Raw genomic sequence first — 19,793 nt, forward strand, 5'->3', positions numbered from 1 at the left:
GGAGCACAACAAAAAGGCTCAACATCGTTAGTCATCAGGGAAATGCAAATTAAAACAATGTTGCCTTACCACCACACACCTATGAAAGTGACTTGAAAAAAAAAAGCACTGACTCTTACGGTCAAGGAGGCCAAGCAGGTGCAAGTGTTGTGTGTTGTTAGTGAGCTGGCAAAACAGCACCAGAACTTTGGAGAATAGTTTGGAAGTATCTTATAAACACGCACTTACCATAGGACCCAGCGATCCCGCTTCTAGTATTTACTCAGGAAAAATGAAAGTCTAGGTCCACAGGAAACCCCATATGCAAATGTTTATAGCAGCTATCCTCATAATTTCCAAAAACTTTCCGGAACTCAACTATCCATCCACGCAAATATCCATCAACTGGGAAATGGATAAAGAAACTATGGGCCCGCCCTACCATGGAATGAAAAGCAATAAAATTAACACACTACTGGTATACCTGGATGATGGATGCGTTTCAAAAGCATTACGTTAAATGAGAGGAGCCAGATACAAGATACACACTACTGCAGGATTCCATTTATCTGATATTCTGGAAACAGCAAAAGTACAGGGACAGAAATCACATCAGGAGGCGGCGATGCTGGTGGCGTGGGCAGGACGGAGGGTTGCGTGACTGCAAACAGGCTTCATTGCATTGTCGGAGATGATAGAATGTTCTCCATCACGATTGCAATGGTGATTACATGACTGTATACATTTGTAGAAACTCTGAAAGCTGCAAAGGGTACGTTTGCCTGTCTGTAAGTGATACCTCAACGGATCAGACAGAAAATGCTGGTAAGAGGAATATGTGCTTCTTGTAAGAAATAAAATATAGAGTAAAAAGTAAAAGGTTCCCTGTTAAGAGATGGTGTGTACGGCTTTGCTCTGGTTATACCACTGTATGCATTTGTGGAAATAAATAGAACCGTGGCCTTTGAAAAGGTGAATTTTGCTGTATGGAAGCAAACCGGACTTTAAAAAATTATAACGCCCTACTGAGAAGTAAAGAAAACAGAGACCCCCCCCCCACCCGAGAGATTCAGCGACTGGACAGATGGTTTGCATTTTATTAAAAGACAGATAACTCTTTATGGTTGGAATTTTACCATTTAAATCCTATCGTGCTACCTACAAAGCCATGGAAAATCCATAGGCTTTTTTTTTTTTTATCTTTGAAATATATCCTAGAGCTTTTTAAGAAACATATTTTGGCCTAATTGTGTCATCCTTAAGCTACCGTCAGCATTCCCTGAGCGGGGCTGAAGACCCAAGTGGTGAAAGAAAAAGTTACTAAAATAAGCCAATATTTGACTAGGATAAAAAACTAAAACCAAACAAAACAAAGCTGCCTGAGGATTGTCAGAGGGCCTTCCAGGAAGAGATGGTGCTTGAGCTGGGTTTTCAACAGTAAGTGGAAAATCATCTTTGGGGAATTGCTATTTGGTGGAGGTTCTTGGTATATGATTTGAAATTCATTCCACGAAATATACTGAGCACCGTCTCTGTGTTAACGGGCTGTGTAACTCTGTTGTGACGGGCGGTCTGGTGTCTTAGCAGCACGCCTGACCTCTCCCCCACTAAATTCCAGTAGCTCCCACGGCCCAACCAGCTGCGTCAACCAAAAATGTCTCCAGACATTGCAAATGTTTCTCGGGGAACAAAACCCACACCACCACGCCCTGAATCACTGCTCGAGGGTCCTGGGGACAAAATGATGTGTGAGACTTCCTACCTAAAGAAGTTGACCCTCTCATCACAGGGAGAAAAAGTAAATAGGACTTATTCTGAGCTGGCCCATGTTACAGATTTTGTGTGTGTGTGTGTGTGTGTGTGTGCGTGTGCACACGTGCATTTTAAATAAGATAGGTCTGCATGGGATGATGGTTAGATATGCAGGATCTAGACAACTGAAGACAGGCCCCCAAGGCCTAAGTTTGAGCTCTACCACTTAGAAAATACGTGATCTGGGGGACATTTCACTTAAGCTATATATATGCTCCAGCTTTCCTGTGTGTAGAATATGGGGCAGAAACAGAACGTACATCAAAGGATTGGCAAAAGCATTAAATAACTACAGATTGAAAATACAGCGTCCGAGACATGGTAAGGACTCAATAAATGAACTCAATAAATGTTCATTGTTGTTAATTTCTCCCATTTCAGGCTAAAAGAGTCTTGAAAGGTGGTAACAAGTTGTGCATGACATGCCTTAAGGATAGTTTATACTTCATAAATATTTGAGGGAAGGGGGAGAGAGAATACATAAATAAAAATATTAGCTGGTTCTAAGTTACTCTCATCTCTGAAGCAAGCTTAGGAGTATCTACCTAACAGAGTGGCAGTGAGAACAAAATCTTTGGAAAATACTTAGCACGTGGCTGATACTAATAAGTGTACAATGAATTTTTCAGTTGTGGTCATTAGTAGTTGTAGGGGTGTTAGTTTACAGTCGGTCATCAGGAGATCTTAACTGGGTGATGTTCTTCTGCAAAAGATTGTGTGATTCTGAACTTCTCTTCATAGACCTTAATCTTTCAAAAATGTACCAGAAAGATTCCCTTGTACTTCTCAGCCAGGGAGCAAGGGCGCTGTGACGTCACTAATTGAAGTTGAGAGGGAGCAGAAAGAGTTGGGGCCCATAGTAAGGGTTTTGGCATGAAGCTAAAACACTCGCCCACTCAGACCATCTGTCTGCTTATGTTCTGGTTTCACTGAACATTATGGAGATGAAGAACCAAGAAGATGAAGAGAAATAAAAACACATGCGGAACTTCTGACAATGTAGAGGGCTGTCACTCAACCCAAGCATACTCTCCGCGTGTCCGAAGGTCATGCGTTTCCTCCGCTGAGGTCGGGGATGGAGGCAGGAGCACAGGTGGAAGGAGAAGGTGGAACAGCGAGGGAGGCTGCCATCTTTGCGTGTTGTGTTGGCTGGGTGTGAGCTGCGGACGTGAAAGGGGCTGGTGTCAGGAACAGTCAGAGAAGAGGGATGAGAGGGAGAAAGAGAAGCACAGAGTTCCTTCCTGGAAAACTGCCCCTTCCATCCTCCACTTCATTTTCATTAACACTTTCCACCGTGGACTGGATGTCTGTGTCGTGTGTGGAAGCCCTTGACCCCCACAGAGATGGTATTAGGAGGTGGGAATTTTGGGAGGCGTCTGGGGTTAGGTGACATCACGAGGATGGGGCATTCTTGATAAGATTAATGTCTTATCAGAAGAGACACCAGAGGGGCACCTGGGTGGCACAGCGGTTAAGCGTCTGCCTTTGTTTCAGGGCGTGATCCCGGCGTTCTGGGATCGAGCCCCACATCAGGCTCTTCCGCTAGGAGCCTGCTTCTTCCTCTCCCACTCTCCCTCCTTGTGTTCCCTCTCTCGCTGGCTGTCTCTATCTCTGTCGAATAAATAAATAAAATCTTTAAAAAAAAAAAAAAAGAAGAGACACCAGAGGGCTTGCTCTTTCTCTCCCTACCATGTGAAGACACACCAAGAAGGAGCCATCTGCAAGCCAGGAAGAGAGCTCTCATTAGAAACCAACCACCCTGGGACCCTGACCTTAGACTGCCAGCCTCCAGAATTGTGAGAAAATAGATTTCTGTTCTTAAACCACCCAGGCTGGAGTATTTTGTTAAGGTAACCTGAGTTGTTGGAGAAAACTCCTTCTCTAGATCTCAGCTCACAGAGCTCATTCTCAAGGATTCTTTTTTAACCCAACAGGTGAGAGAAGGGCCTTCAGCTGTATGTTCCTGTTGAACTGTGGCTTTTTCCAAAGTAGTTCTATAGGATGTGCGGGAATGTTCTATGGACATCTATTCCCCACCCCCACCTCTACTGACCTGGAATCTCCCTGAGGACAGGACCGCATGTGTTTGGGATCAACCCTCCATACCTCACATCAGCATACCACATTAATATATATTTGCTTGGGGAACTCGGAGATGCAAGAGACTACGATGTATTGCCCCACAGAGACATCCAGCCTTGCTGACTCTCTTTCAACTGCTGAATAAGATGCTATTTCCATATTAAACATTGCTTCCTGGGTTCTATTTGCAGTCCCTAGTATTCTACCTGTCTTGTCACACTGCTTTGCACTTTCCATGTCACCAATGACATGAGAATTCTACCCCTCATATCTTTCCTCGTATCACCCTTTAATATCTGATTCATGTGATTGTCTTCCTGATCTCTACTTGGAATTTGGCTCTGTAGGGGAGCTGTCCTTCAAGTCAAGCATTCTACATGTTTATGCGTCTAGCAACAGAGCTTCTACGTACATGGCAGCCAAACTGATACAGCTGACGGGACAAATAGACAAACCCGTAACTGTAGGCAGAGATTTCAATATCCCCCCTCCCAAACATTGATAGAATAAGTAGATGGAAGATCAATATGGATATACATGACTTGAGTTAATTATCAACCAACTTGCCCTCATTGATATTATTGACACTCCACCCAAGACCAGAAGAACACACATCGTTTTCAAGGGCACATGGAATGTGTCAAGAGCACATGGAAGTTCTTGAGGAAGTCAAGGGGAAAAGGAAAAACTCAAAAGGTCCAAGCTTGGGTCACTACCTGCATTTGTTTTCACAGTCCATATAAGCTCATTTTGAATCCCGCTATGGTTAACCAAGCAGTGATTAATAAAGCAGTCATCACCTTTAGTAAAATAAATAGCAGGTAATGAAGGAGATTTAAAAGGGAGATAAAGATGAAGACAATGCGGAAAGAAGCCCACAAGCTCATTATCAATTCCAAAAAGAGACAGAAACATACTCATTATAATTACAAATAACAGTTTTCTCTGAATTAAGGTATTCTTCAAGAAGTCATTGTATTCCTTAATATCCAATTAGACAAGTAATGCTTTTTGAAGCATCTTAAAACACTTTCAAGGTTTTGAGAGCTAAAGGAAACTCCATGTAAACATCCGGAAAGAGGATGGTACCGTGTGCCTATAATTCCTGGCTCATCTTAGCTATCAATAACTCTGTTTCTTGTTTGTTTTGCAGACGGGCTCAGCCAAACAGCACACATACAGATTCTCTGTGTGTGTGTGTGTGTGTGTGTGTGTGTGTGTGTGTATCTGAATGTTAATGAATTCTGTTCCTTAAAGAAAACCATTTGGGGAAAATAAAACTTGGAAATAATAAATTAAATATCAGAAATAGATGTTTATGTGTAGATCATTTTTCAGATATTTTTCCTCTCTCTCTTTTTCAATTTCCTCTCTCATCAGTTCACCTTTGCCCTCCAAAGATGCGATCAATTACTGCTTTTTGTCTTAAATCAATATGTCTCACAAAAAAGGAAAATTGGTTTTTCTTATGGACTATAAATCAATCACAATATGCTATGTAATATAAGGTGTTCACACTGTTCAAGCGTGATGTTTAAAAGATTCTGTTATAGCTAAATCTTGAATACATAGAAAATATAACAAAATACAACTGTATTTTGTGAGTTTGAGCCAATGATTTCTTGATGAACAACAAAAACATCAGATTCGTTCTGCCTCGTGATCTTCTCTCCTTCTTAGGGAACACTCTTCCTAACGTCAGAGACATTCTAAAGAAGGTCGAGGTTTAAATGCTTTGTAGAATCATTGTGATCATTGTCACCTTCCTGGTCTTTCTGTCCGTTTCTGGGATTGTTTTTGAATGTACTTCGTGGACATTGATCACATGGAAACCATAAACACTCAGTGAAAGCTTCTCTTCCCCTTCCCCTCTCTGCTTCCCTACATGCCTCAGCCTATCTTTTTGTTTTTAATTCACATTTTAACTGGAAATGACTTTTCATTTCCTAAGCCCTTTTTGGCATTTTAAGCTCTGCTAAGGGTTTTCCTTAAACTTCAATGCATTTCATTAGAAGGATAAAATAAAGCAATCTTACCATCCTTTATGAATAATTAGTGACTTAGAAACAAGCCTCAAAGCCAGAGAAAATTTCACTGTAAGGTAGTGAAATGATAAAAATACACTGAAGCATATACTTTGATGCACTTTAAAGAAATCATCATAGACTAATAATATGGTATCTCAAAGGAACAGATCAGACTGACAGGAAAATTACTTTACAGGAAACAAAGTAGCTATGACATTTATAGCAACCTTTATAAAGGTTTATAGCATAAGAAAAGGAAGAAATTTAATTCCATTATTTCCATGTGCCTTATAAGTAACCCCAGTCAAAAGGAAAGCTCCCACATGTGCGTGTGCGAGCACGCACACACACACACACACACACACACACACACACAAAATCTTTAAAAAGAACACATTTCCTTTTACTCCTAAGCATAAAGAAGAATGAATAACTTTCTAGCTGCTGTTACTCCTTCCTTTCCTAGAAAAGGCAAACTTCGAATAGAATCAAAACCACGTTAACATGCCAAAGTGAAAAATGGTAGAGTTGCCATGTGCCTACCCATTTCTATGGCATTTTTCTTCTCTATAACCCCACTTTCTATAAAACTTAACGCAACAGTGTTTTCTTATGTTGTATAGCCTTTGTTAATTCATTCAGACATTGCCAACTTGCTTCCTTTCAATTTTTCTTCAAGATGATTTATTTGCACAAAGCCATAAAGTGGATCCTGTGAAATTGAAAGTCATTTCTTCAGTAGGTGAATCCATAGTTCTGTGGGGTTTTTTTTCTATTTTTCTATTCCCAAAGTATAACCAGAAGTCACCAAATATTAAAGTCTTTTCAAATGAAATCAATAATTAAGCTAGTATTTTTTTTAACTCAAACTGGGTCAATCTTGTTGGCTAGACAGAAAAAAAAATGTCAATCTGATTTTGAAAAATAAAGGCTCATACAGTCAACACAGGAGTTTTATAGAAACACTTACCTAACCGGCTAGTGTCTTAAGTTGTCCTATAACACAACCATCTTAGAGAGGTGAATGGGCAGCATTCTCAAAGGGACCCCCAATGAGCCCATCTCCCAGTTTTCCAATATTTCCTCCCATGGGTAAGCCCTTCTCCTTGAGTATGAACTGGACTTACTGACCTGCTTCTAATGAAAAGAATATGACAGAAGTGATGGGATGTTATTTCTGAGATAAGACTACAAAATGCCTATGGCTTCTATATTGGAGGTTCTCTCTCCCTCTTTCTTGCATTGCTTGCTCCGAGGGAAGCCAGGTGCCATGCTGTGAGGGAGACTTTGGAGGGGTCCATGTGAGTAAGCATGGGTGTTTATCTTCTGAGGTCTGACAATGGCCACCTATGTGGGCACAGAAGCAGGCCTTCTTCCAGCTGAGCCCTGTGATGACTATACCCCTGGCTGATGGCTTGGTGATAGTCTTGGGGGACCCTGATCCAGAGGCAGCCCAACCCAGATTCCTAACTTACAGAAACTGTGAGATAATTAATGTTTGTAGTTTCCAGTGGCTAAATTTGGGGGTGATTTGTTACACAGCCATAGATAACTAGTACAAGATATAACTGAATCCCTTATACGATGTCCAAAATACATCAACCTTATAAAGGATTCAACTATGAATTGTGTCGTGGAAAGCTGCAGTGAGGTTATTCATTGAATAGGTTTCCAAGCTGATGTAATTTTGTTAGGTACTCTCTTTCTTCTTATGCCAAGAATACATCTCACTTTTCTCTTTGTTTCAAATGACATATAAATACAGGAGAGAGAGCTGTAAGACACCTTAAAAGGTTAAACAAGAAAACTAAGGGATAATTATAAAGTCTATGTGTCTGCAGTAGGCACATTCCCAGAAAAAGTAGTCAATCTTACCTTGCGCGTATACAAAAAAGGGCTTGCTAAAATAACTTATTGTAAAAACACATACATACATACATACATACATACATACATACATACATACATACACAAAATAACTTATTGTAAATGAAGAGTCATATAAGAAAGCTGGCTGCTAAGAGTAATGATCAAAAGAGAATACACAGAGCAAAAGCAAGGATCAAAATGAGCAAGACTCGTACATTCACTCTCTATCTAAAATGCATTGGCTGTCAAATATGTAGTTCGAGGCTTTCTCACTTCCCAATGAGCATTCACCATTTGCCTCCTTGACCCCAGCTCTCACTTCCCTGTAGCCCCCTCCTTGCTCTCAGTTCATGCCTCTGGGTGTGTCTCCACCTGCACTTGAGAATAGAGCATAGGACCCAGGCCAGTGAATCAAACCACCATAGAGCCCTGCTATTGGTCAGTGATGAGCATGTGACGTAAGCCAGTCCAATCAAAAGGCATCTCTGTTTCCTTTGAGCGCTACCAAGGAGGCTTTCATTGTCACAGGTGGCTTGAACCTAGAGATAGAGGAAGGTAGAGCCACCAAAGCCGTCTATCTGGGGTGACAGAAGAGTGGGGGTACTATTGCCTGTATTCTTAGAATAAAGCCAGCACAGAAGACGGCGTCAGGAATAAATCCAAATGACACTGTGTGAGCCCTGACTCCGCCTGAAGCCAATCCTGCCTCTGAATGTTCAGTTATTAATGCACCAATAAATCTCTTTTTTAGCTTAAATCAATTAGAGGCACAATTTTTGGCTGGTTAGTTGTTTGGGGTTTTTTTTTGTTTTTGTTTTTGTTTGTTTGTTTTAGATCACTGGTGATAGAAACTTTCTTAATACCTCCAGGCTCAGGCATTTTAAAAATATTAGCCTTTTTCAAACTTGATAGATATCCTCAAGGGTTTGAGTGCTTTGGGTCAGCCTTCATCAAAACATCACAAAATCTTTGTTATATAAAGAGTATGCTGCTACCAGCTAGCGCAACAATGGAAGTATAATAATCGTTGTAATAAATTGTACAATAATCATTTTTATAATCATTACCTTTTGTAATAATCACAACCACCACCACCACCACCACCATCATCATCATATGAACAAAGCGCTGAGCACCTAAGGTACTATGAGACGCTCTTTACATATATTATTTCATTATTGATTTTTCTAGAAACAGGAGACTAGTTAAAATACAGACTCTAGAATCCAAACACCCCAGATTTCAATCTTTTTTTCTGCCATTTTCTACCAGTGTGACCTTGCTTAAAATCTCTGCCTCAGAGGCCTTGTTCGTAAAATGGATGCTACTGTTTTCATCATAAAGTTGCGAGGATTAAAGGGATTAATATCTACAAGATGCTCAGCATAGTGCTTGGCACGCACAAAGCTCTACTTCTCTTAGCTTTTCTTGTCTCTTACACTAGTCCAATAATGTAAGCATTTTTATGTTCTTTTTCCCAACAAAGAATTTGGTCTTTATTGGTCTTTTCAGAAGTCTTTTTGTATTCTACCCAAGATGGCCACTTAAAAATTCAATTCCTTTACTGAAGCAAAGTTCTGTGAGAATAAGGATTCTGCCACTCTCACCTCTGTATCCTGGACATTAGCTAGTACAGTGTCCTGCTAGTGATGATTAATAGGATGTGAACAGGGGCGCCTGGGTGGCTCAGTTGGTTAAGTGTCCAACTCTAGATTTTGGCTCAAGTTATGATCTCAGGGTCATGAGACTGAGTCCTGCCTCAGGCTCCACACTCAGTGGGGAGTCTGCTTGAGATTCTCTCTCCCTCTCCCCCTCCTTGCCATCCTCTCTCTCTCTCTCTCTCAAAATAAACAAATAGATCTTTTTTTTTTAAAGGAGGTGGACAAAGTAATGGAAAAAATATATACCAAGAGTATAAAGGCAGACAACTGGACAAAGAACAGTGGCCTAAGAGTCAACAGTCCTGGGACATTGTATTAGTTATCTATTGCTGTGTAACAAATTTCCCCAAAAACTTAGCAGCTGAAAATAGCATGCAGAGATCACCTCCAGTTTCTGTAGGTTAGGCATTCATCACTTAGCTGGGCATCTCTGACTCAGGCTCTCATGAGGCTGCAGCCAAGGTGTTGGCTGGTGATGCAACTTAATCTGAAGAACCCAGTTCTAGGCCCTCTCAGGTTAGCTGGAGTCAGTCCCTCCAGGGCCATGGACCAAGGGCTTCAGTTCCAGACTCAGTTCCAGGTCGTTGGCAGGTGTTCTCCCTTGGTTCTTTGTCACAAGAGCCTCTCTGGAGGCTTTATCAGAGCAAGCATGTACGAAGAGCCAGAAAGGAAAAGAAAGAGACAGAGGGAGAAGGGACCAGCGAGAAAGAGAACAAGCAAGATGGCAGCCACGGTCTTTTGTAACCTACACAGAAGCGACATCCCATCCCTTCTGTCATATTCTATTCATTGGAAGCATGTCACTGGATCCAGCCCATATTCCGATGAAGCAGATTACACAAGGCAACGAATACCGGAAGGCAGAGGTCTTTGGGAGTCAATTCAGAAGGCTGCCTACCACAGACACGGAACTGAAGTTGATTTTGTTTTGCTCCTTGATGCTGAGCAAGTCGGACATTCTGTTCCTCAATTCTTTTACCCATAGAACTTGTGTTATAATTCCCTAAGATCCCTTTCAACTCCAAACTATGATTCTAAAAGGTCCTGAGAAGGATCAAAAGTGAACTTTAAAGTCACATTTGAGGGGTACCTGGGTGGCTCAGTCAGTTAAGCATCTGACTCATGATCTCAGCTCAGGTCTTGATTTCAGGGTCATGAGTTCAAGCCCCATGTTGGGCTCCATGCTGGGCATAGGGCCTATTAAAACAAAACAAAACAAAACAAAAAAGCCACATTTGATTTCAAAATGGCTTCAGAAGCTCACCAGCAAAAAGCAAAAGGGCATTAACTTTCCCCCTTTTGTTAACACCACACTTCGTAAACTTCTGTGTCAAACACTGTGGTGAGGAAAACACTAGAATGTGCCATGGGCTTGGCCTCCCACACCAAGAGGAGACCTGAGAAAAGAGGGGCTGTTGCAGTTCTATGCCTGTTTGCAGCATTTGAGAAAGAGGGAACATGAGTTTCCAAAATTTAATTGAAATGGAGAGTTTTATTAGTTTACCCTGAAGTGTCAATAAAAAATGGTGCATGGCAGATGGTTTTCTTGTGATCCCAACAGCAAGTCCATCTTGAGGTTAATAACCCTTTGCTTTATTGACCTATTGGCAAACTCTCTCTGGTGGTATTTAAGTTTGTTTAGATGTTTTCGTGACTGTTATTAAAAAAAAAAAAAAAAAACTCTTCCCACTACTCTTTTCTCATCTACAGAAGAAACGTCATACTGCTTTCCTTTTGAGTGATGTATTGAAATCTCTTTTAACCCATCATAGCAACTAAGACATAAACTAAAACCACATTTAAGCCATTTATTGATGTTGTAAAAAATATCCCTGCTGTATATTCATTAACTTTTCCTTTGGGTTGAAGAGAGGGAACACATTAGTGAATAGTGTCCTTTGGTTAAAACTCCAAAGGAAAGATGAGATTTCCTTTTTTTTTTTTTTACTATTAATTAAAAGGTGTTTTTCAGCCTTTATAGGTATCTGTAATGTTCACAGTCCTACATGAACTGCCTGTGAGTTGCTGGCCTGTGAACTGGGTTGTGCAGACATTTGTTGTTTGCCCTTTATTGTTCTGTTCTTCTCAGTGTCTTTTAAATCTTTGAATGATTTGACAGTATTGAAAAATTGGGAGATTTCACCCTGAAAGAAATTCGGATTTCTGGCTATCTTTGAACATCCAGCAGATTCCACAAGTCTTGCGCACATTCCAATGCAGCAACAGCTGGGCAAAGCCAAAGGGTTGTTTCTTCCTTTGGATGGGGCACGCCCTCACCTGTCTTTGCCATCTCCCCACTCCCAAGTGTTCTAAAAAACAAAAATACTAGCTTAAAATGAGAGACAACTAGGAATACCTCTTCCATAAAAGTGGCTTCATCATTGAAGAGACAGTGAGGGCAGGTGTAAACTGTGGCGAACGAGAGCATTCTGCCACCTCCAAACAAGGCAGCTGCTACTCACCCAGCCTGCCTTGTTCACTGATGTGAGCTCCACGGTCATGGGAGGGGGACATCTGGGTTAGGTCCAGGCACAGCATTTCTGGACTGAACGTACCTTAGTTCGGGGTAAGATTATCTCATTCATCATGATGAAGGCCAAAGGCATCAGAAAACTGTTTTGTACCTTAACGCATTTTCTTTGCATTGACAATGGCTTTTCCTGTTGGTTCCACAGTCATCTGTTCTCACATTACTTGGTCCTTAGAGCAATTACATCCGCCACTCTTGATAGAATGGGAAGGTACGTTATTGTCTTTGTGCTGTCTGGGTTTTATGTTAATAGCAGCTATAATGCTGAAATTAACCCATACTTCACACTTACCCATTGTCCTGCCTGGCACACAGCTGTCGTTAAGCGCGCAGAATGAAGATGTGTAAGCATCCTGTTCTGTCCTATGCAAAATTTAGAACTTGCTCTGTGCATTATTTCTGCTCCCCCATTCCTGTGTGTTTGTTTGCTTTGAAAGACCTCCGTAAAAGGTTACAAACACCAGTTACTACCTAAAAGCTATTCAAATCCAGGAACAAACACCATCTAAGTTGCTTGAGGGATCTTTTTTCTTTCAGTGCTTTGTCAAAGGCCTTCAAGAATGGTTCAGACTCACGGCAAATAGGTAATTTAAAACTTTCAGGGAAACAGGTATGCTATGTGATGCTTGATGCTATCAGTCTCTACATATTTAGATTGGCTCCAGCAGACTACTATTTAACTTGAGACAAAAATTGTGTATTTTGAAAGCCCCAAAGCCTGATTCATTATTTACATCAAGGCCTATTTAAATCCTAGAATTTCATCAATTCCTTGTTCCCACCCTGTTCCAAATCAGGTAAAATGACACAAAACACCATTTCCATGAATTGTAGTCTCTTTTTCTGGATTGTTTTCTGCTTTTTCATTAAATCAAAAAGTCTTCACTATCATTTGAACTCAAATGTCATTTCATGCTGATGGCTGAATCTTTTATCATAACTATGGCAATTTGAAAAAGGATATGAGGAGTAGAATCTCTTCCCATCAAAAGAGAATTTTGTCTTGAAAATTCATCAGAGAAGAATTCTGTCTTTTGTTGCGTTTTCAACCACAGGTTCTCCCCAGACTCCCTCAAAGAAATCCACTCTCTTCATTGCTGGCTCCCGACAATCCCACCCGCATTCAGCAGAGCCTACTTGTCTATTAGGCCCAGTGGGCATAGCACCTACAGCCCATGGTACCTTAGGAGCCCATAAGAGGGTTTTCATTTCTTTTAAAATTAGAAAAAATAAAGACTGTAATCCAGCTTAGGTTACACTTGTCTTTATGCCAACGGAGTCATAAAATAAACTCTGTAATATTTGCCCTATGGAGGAAGAAGCTCTGGAAGGCAAAAGTGCTCAGTGCCCAGAAAAACATAACACAGTGCTGCGTGCAGGCTAACAATAAGTCACTCAGAATCAATCCGCACAATAGAATTCATGGTCAAACTGCACAAATGCAATGCTACTTAGTTATAGGGCTTTGAGCAACGTCTTTGAGCCTCCACTTTCTCATAGGACTAATCTTCATAGACAACAGTTATCGAGATCTTACCATGTCCCAGGCCTGGTGCGGAATGCTTTGCGTGGCTTATCTCCTGCGGTCTCTCGGCATGGCAGCCCCAGGCAGTGGTCCTTGTGATCTGGGCAGTGTGGCCTACCTGTCCGGACACAGTGAGGTCACGAGGAGCAGGAGGGGACCAGCCCTGATCTTAGCAGCAGTGTGGTCTTGGAAAGGAACGTCCCCTCCCAGAGACTGACTTTCCTCATCTGACAATTGGGGATCACGACAGAGTCAGGCATCAGGTGTGAGGAGGGTGTGTTAGTTAGGGCGTGTCAAGCACTTTCCGAAGTGTCTTTGAGTACGTGTTCCGTATGTGGTGGTCATTACTATCTTTCCTTAGAAGGTGACCTTATCTTAGGCTCTACTATTTCTGAACTTCTTATATGTGGAATCATATAGAATATCCTCTTTGGGGTCTGGCCTCCTTCACTTAACATTACGTTTCTGAGATTCATCAATTTTTTTTTTTTTTTGGATGTCAAAGTAATTTGTTCTTTTCTGTTTCTGTACACTATTCCACTGTATCCGTCCTCTTGTTGATAGAAATCAGGTTGTTTTCAGGTTTGGGCTATTAAGAATGAAGTTACTGTGAGTATTCATGAATAGGCCTTTTGATAGACACAAACTTCATGTCTGGTGGATACCACCCCAGGAGCGGCGTTGCCAGATCATAAGTACTGAATATGATGGGGTGCTGGACGTCATGGTAAGTCAGGGGCTTGGAATATAAGAGAGAGCAATACATCCATAGGGCCCCTGACTTCAGCCTAATAAGGAATATACAGCAAAATCTATAAATGGGATAGCTGCACATGCCAAAAAGGACCAGCTGTGAGAGCATGGGGCAGGGGGGAGGGAGCCAATCTAGGAAGGACACAGGTCCTATGACCAAAGGGAGCATGATGAACTTGGGGAACAAAGGCAATCTGGTTAGTGCAGACGGGAAAGGGGAAATGGAGGGGTTGGCAGGGTTCAAACCAAACAGGCCATGTGATGTGTTCTCCACTAATCTCACCAAGGGAGGGACTTGAATTTTTTGAAGGGGAGGAAGAGTGCTGGTGAGAGAGTGATCTAATCATATCTGTAGTCTGAAAACATTTGCCTGCGTTACAGGAAGTTTGTGTAAGCAAGAGAGGAGGCAGGGGGACTCATTAAGAGATAGGAGCCCTAGTCCTAATGAGTAATCATGTCAGCCAAGGCTGGGAAAACTGGAGCTGGAGAGATGTGGACCATGTCAAGACACTTCCATACAAGCGTCACCATTTTCTGTGCTGGTTTAATTTAATTACAGTCCTTTTGCCCCAGCCAGCTCTTGTAGTCGGACTTCATAAGTCTGAGCTAGATGACTTAAAACAATAATTAGCAGATTATTAATTAAATCCAAGCCCTCTTCAGGCCGGTTATTTTCCATTGTAACCCCATCCTGAGGAGGATTCCATTCAGTTTCTCAGCACATTTGCTCATCCACTTCCGTGTTATCCTGGGTTTTATTGACATCTATCAGACAAACTCTAGCAATGATTCCAGTGTTATTCCCGATTGCAGTACGATTATGAATGTCAGAGATATTATTACAAAACAAATCAGAGGCTATGACTAGTACTCATTGTCCCTTTCCAACAGAAATGACCCTTCCCATGTCCCCACTATTATTGTGCACAACAGTATAGAAAGCCAGATTCAGGATTCCAGATGTTCCGTGGGCATAACCAGAGGCTTCCCCTCATCTCACAGGATCAAACTGAGATGTGTTCCCAGTAATAGAGGTCTTTTAAGGTGGCCCCTAGACCAAGGCCATCACTGCTCTGCTCTCTAATTCCCACTGGTTTCTAAGGGATTTGAAGTTACGATGGGCTCGCCTTAGATCAAGAGGAATTGCTAGAAGATTCCACACTTACACATTTGTATTGCAGTGGGGTGGTTGGGTGCACAGATGCGAAGCCCCACTGCTCAGGTTTGAGTCTTGGCTCCTCTCCTTAAGGACTGTGGAAACTTGAGCAGGGCCCTTAATTTCTCTGGACCCCATTTCCTCATCTGTAAAATAGAGATGGTGATAATGATAGCATTGTTCCTTCCAGGGTTATAAAGACTAGACTAATACATGTAGATACAGTGCTCAGGCCGTGCCAGGCTGTATGGATGTTGGCTGGTTATTACCAGCCTCTCGGATTTACATCTATTGGATGGAGTTAGTTAACTGTTGAGTTGCTACAGGAATGGGCCATGTGAATTCTGCTCTCGCACGTGCTCTGAAGCAGGCACTGAAGTTAATATCTATTACATTGCTCAGAGCTAGTGCCCCCTGGGGGGTATTTTTCAGGTTAATCCTCTGAAAACACTGTTTTCCTCCTGAGAAACTGGCATATACCACTCATTGTAATGTGGTAATACTCATTTCTTCTGTCTTTGCCTTCACTACCCAGAAGCTCAGAGCACACTAACGTCACGTGTGGCCAGTTTATTTCCTTTCCCCTTTTTCAATCAACTCCTTTCCATTCTTTGTCTTTTCCTATTCTGTTAGCATCATATTTCTATTTCATCCATATACACTATACATTTGTAGGCATATTTGAGAAGCTTTCTGAAATTCTGTTCAGTGATTAAAAAGACACAAATGAAATCACGAAACAAAATATATTTCAGAAGTACAGCATGTGTGTTCATTAACGGCCTGTTTGCAAAGGAAGCTGTGAGGTGGGGGTGAGTTTAATCTCCACATCTGTACAAGGAGGGGTGATGAGAAAACCTACTTCAGGGGGTTATTATGGGACAGGAAAGGATTAATCCATAGAAAGCATTCAGAACCATGGCAGCATATCGTAAGCTCTCCGTGCTGGTCGGTGGTGTCACAGTCACTGGAGTGATCCTTAGACATCACGATGGAGGCTTCTCCCAGACAATGAGTTTCTGGAAAGCACCTGACACAAACGAGCCCTAGACTGTTCTCCAGATTTTTTTTTTAAGATTTTATTTTTATTTATTTGACAGAGAGAGAGAGAGACAGCCAGCAAGAGAGGGAACACGAGCAGGGGGAGTGGGAGAGGAAGAAGCAGGCTCCCAGCAGAGGAGCCTGATGAGGGGATCAATCCCAGAGCGCCGGGATCACACCCTGAGCCAAAGGCAGACGCTTAACAACTGTGCCACCCAGGCACCCCTCTCCAGATTTTTTATACCAAATCTTCCAGCCAGCTTCTAAATTTTGTCCAGTGTGTGTATGTGTGTGTGTGTGTGTGTGTAATCTTTAATAAAGACTCATGTTTTGGATTGTTGCGGTTTTCTCCCTTCAAATATGGAGAGTCACAATGCTCCACGGTATGTCAAATGACACAAACCAATGTTGAAATCGGTGCTGTTAAATACTAGCAACAACCTCACAACAGGCACGCGTCTCCAGCTTAGATCTGTGCCATAGCTAACAGGACTTCAGAGACGCGTGCTGTCGTTGATGGAGCTCACGCACGGACAAGGATCCACACTGATTGTGACACTGTGTGCCCCCAGACCAGCCCCCTGCCTCTGCCTCCCCACTCCCATCTTCTTCCCCTCCACAGTCAGTCACTGTTCCGAATCTGCATGTTTTCTATCATTGCTTCATCAAGGGAGAGGGTTACAAACGGTGCATCTAATGTTGAGTCTTCGTGGTGTGCTGCTTGTCAGAGCACGGTGGCATCTCCCTTCACACCGACCCTTCCTGTGCTGTGCTCCACCATCTCGTCTCCTGCCTTTTTCTCATCACCTTCTCTCCCAGGTTCCTCCCCATCCACTCCTCCATGCACCCATACATTCCCTGATCTCAAAAACAAAAACAAACCCCAAAAAGCCCCTTCCATCTACACTGCAATGGCATTAATGGTAGTCTGTCTCCTTCCCTCCACTGTTAACTTGTAAAAATACTTTCCACTTCTGCCTCCGAATTTCACATGACCCACTGCATAATCTTTTATAATCTGTTCACTGCCACAACACGACCCCCGTAGCTACCCTCCACCCCTAAGCTGGATGGGTCAGTCTCCCTGGATGCTTCCATATCTTGTTACTCTTCTCATCATTAGGATTGTGCATCCAAGCGTTCTCAGGGGGTGCTCAGTCTCCTTCCCCAATCCCCAGAAAGACTGAATTATTTGAGCCAGGCTAGGTCTTTAGCTGAGTCGGAATCACCTGGAGGGCTTGTTAAAACACTGGGCTTCACCCCCAGTTTCTATGAAATAGTTGTTGAAGGCAACATCGATTTTATCCCACAGCATCATGCCTGATTGGGAAAATCTTTTTTTCAGGGTTGAGTCCTGTGGAGTCCTGAAAAATGTTGTATCTTAAAATTTCCAGGATCCTGCCCTCCCCCGGGGTCTCTCATCACAATTGCAGCCATTGTCCCCTTGGCCAGTCCTTTTCCTCCCACCTGCATTCTTTCCTAAGTCCCCTGACATGACAGGGCTACCTTACCCATCCGACGCACAGCCCATGTAGCAGCAAGATCAGTGTCATCTGGAAGCCTGTGGAAAATGCACACTCTCAGGCCCCAAACCCAACCCCAACCCACTGGACCAAAACCCGTATCTTAACAAAACCCCCAGCGATGTGTATGTGCCTTAAATGTTAAGAAGCACTTCTCCCTAGGATGCAAATGATCCTAAAACATCCCTCTCCAGTTCTGCTTGGAGTCGAGACCGTCCCAGGCTCACAAGGGAGCTGAGAAGTGGGGACACCAATGCAGCTTCCTGCCCCACAGCCGCTGTTCCCTTCTGAGCCCCCAGGGGGCAGGTGGGCGCCCGGCTCCAGGGGCCTGGCTGCAAGCATCCTTTCAGGGACCCAGGGCGGGTCTCACTGCCTGGAGATTCCAGAGCCTCCGCTGGCTCCCTAGGCCGGACCTCGGACCTCGGCTGATCCGTCTTCTCAGCCTTGATGTTTTGCCACCAAATAGGGGCAGCTCTCCTGGGGGCAACCGCTCACCAGTTTCCCTCCCCTCTTGTCCCAAAAATCGAGGAAAGTATCTACCCACCTTTCCCATAGCCGGATGCCCATCTCCACGTGGATGCCATCCTGGCAACTGCCAACATCCAAAGCCAGAGTCCTGCTCCTCTCACATCCTCCCCGTGCCTCCCTGCCCTTCCGCCTAGCCAACCAGACGCTTCCGGCGGCCCTAAGCGTGCAATCACGCCTGCAGGCTGCCAGGGCTCAGGAGGCCAAAGGGACAGGTGCTGCGCAGGCAGTGTAAATGCGGGGAGCCGGGAGCGAGCTCAGGGCGAAGCAGAGACAGCCGGCTTCGTCCACTGGGGGAGCAGCTGAAGACTGCCCTTTGGAAACGTGCTCATGATGTTGCCAAACTGATTTTTTATGTGAGATCTCCTACTTTTATTGTGGCAAGACATTTTTAACAGCTTTTTAAAATTATGAGAGCCAATGAAAACCTGTCATCAGCTGTATTTGGCCTGTGCTCAGGCTCAGGCTTCTTGACTTTGCCCTCCTCCCTTTCCCTGGGTCTCTCCCCATCACCCCGCCTGCTCTTCAGCTCCTGCTTCCTTCTATTCCTCCACCGAGTCTGCGCCCCAGGGGAAGTGCAGTAGTATCTGGAATTCCTACCTCCCTCTCTTTGTGATGAAACACACCTGATAACCGCTGCCAGGTTATTCTAAAATACTGCGCACGCTAGTCCTGTGGCTCACCTTTCTACTCAAAGCCCTTTAGGGATTCTCCCTGGCCACCAGCTGTCAAATTACCTCCAATGGCATTCCTTCCCCTCCCCGCCTCAGTTAGCCACTCTTGACTGGAGCTCTTAAGACTTGGACAAGCCTGCTGGTGGTTGGGAGATGGTAAGAAAGGGGCAGGTTTGAGAGGTATTTAAAAGTTAAAGTCAGTAGCACCAGTTCTCATGACCCTCCGTGCAAATATTCTCCTCCCTCCTTCCTACTAAAGCCTAGATAAGATGGAACATATGGGGCCTGTGAGTTTGCAAACTGGCTGCCTGATGGTCAAATTTGTTCTACAGGTATCTTCTGTTTAACCTGCATTCTTTAAAATAAAAAAAAAAAATTGCAGTCTAAAGTTAGCGATTGAGTGATTGTATATACAAATCAGAATTCATGGGGCACCTGGACGGCTCAGTCACTTAGGCATCTGACTCTCGGTTTTGGCTCAGGTCATGATCTCAGGGTCGTGAGATCGAGTCCCATATCCAGCTCCGTGCCCAGCACAGAGACTGCTAGAGATCCCTCTCTCCCTCTCCCTCGGCCCCCCACTCCCCGCTAGTGCACTTGCTATCTCTCACTCTAAATAAGTATTTTTTAAAAAAA

Source organism: Ailuropoda melanoleuca, chromosome 13 (genome assembly GCF_002007445.2).
Source record: "Ailuropoda melanoleuca isolate Jingjing chromosome 13, ASM200744v2, whole genome shotgun sequence".
NCBI lineage: Eukaryota > Metazoa > Chordata > Mammalia > Carnivora > Ursidae > Ailuropoda > Ailuropoda melanoleuca.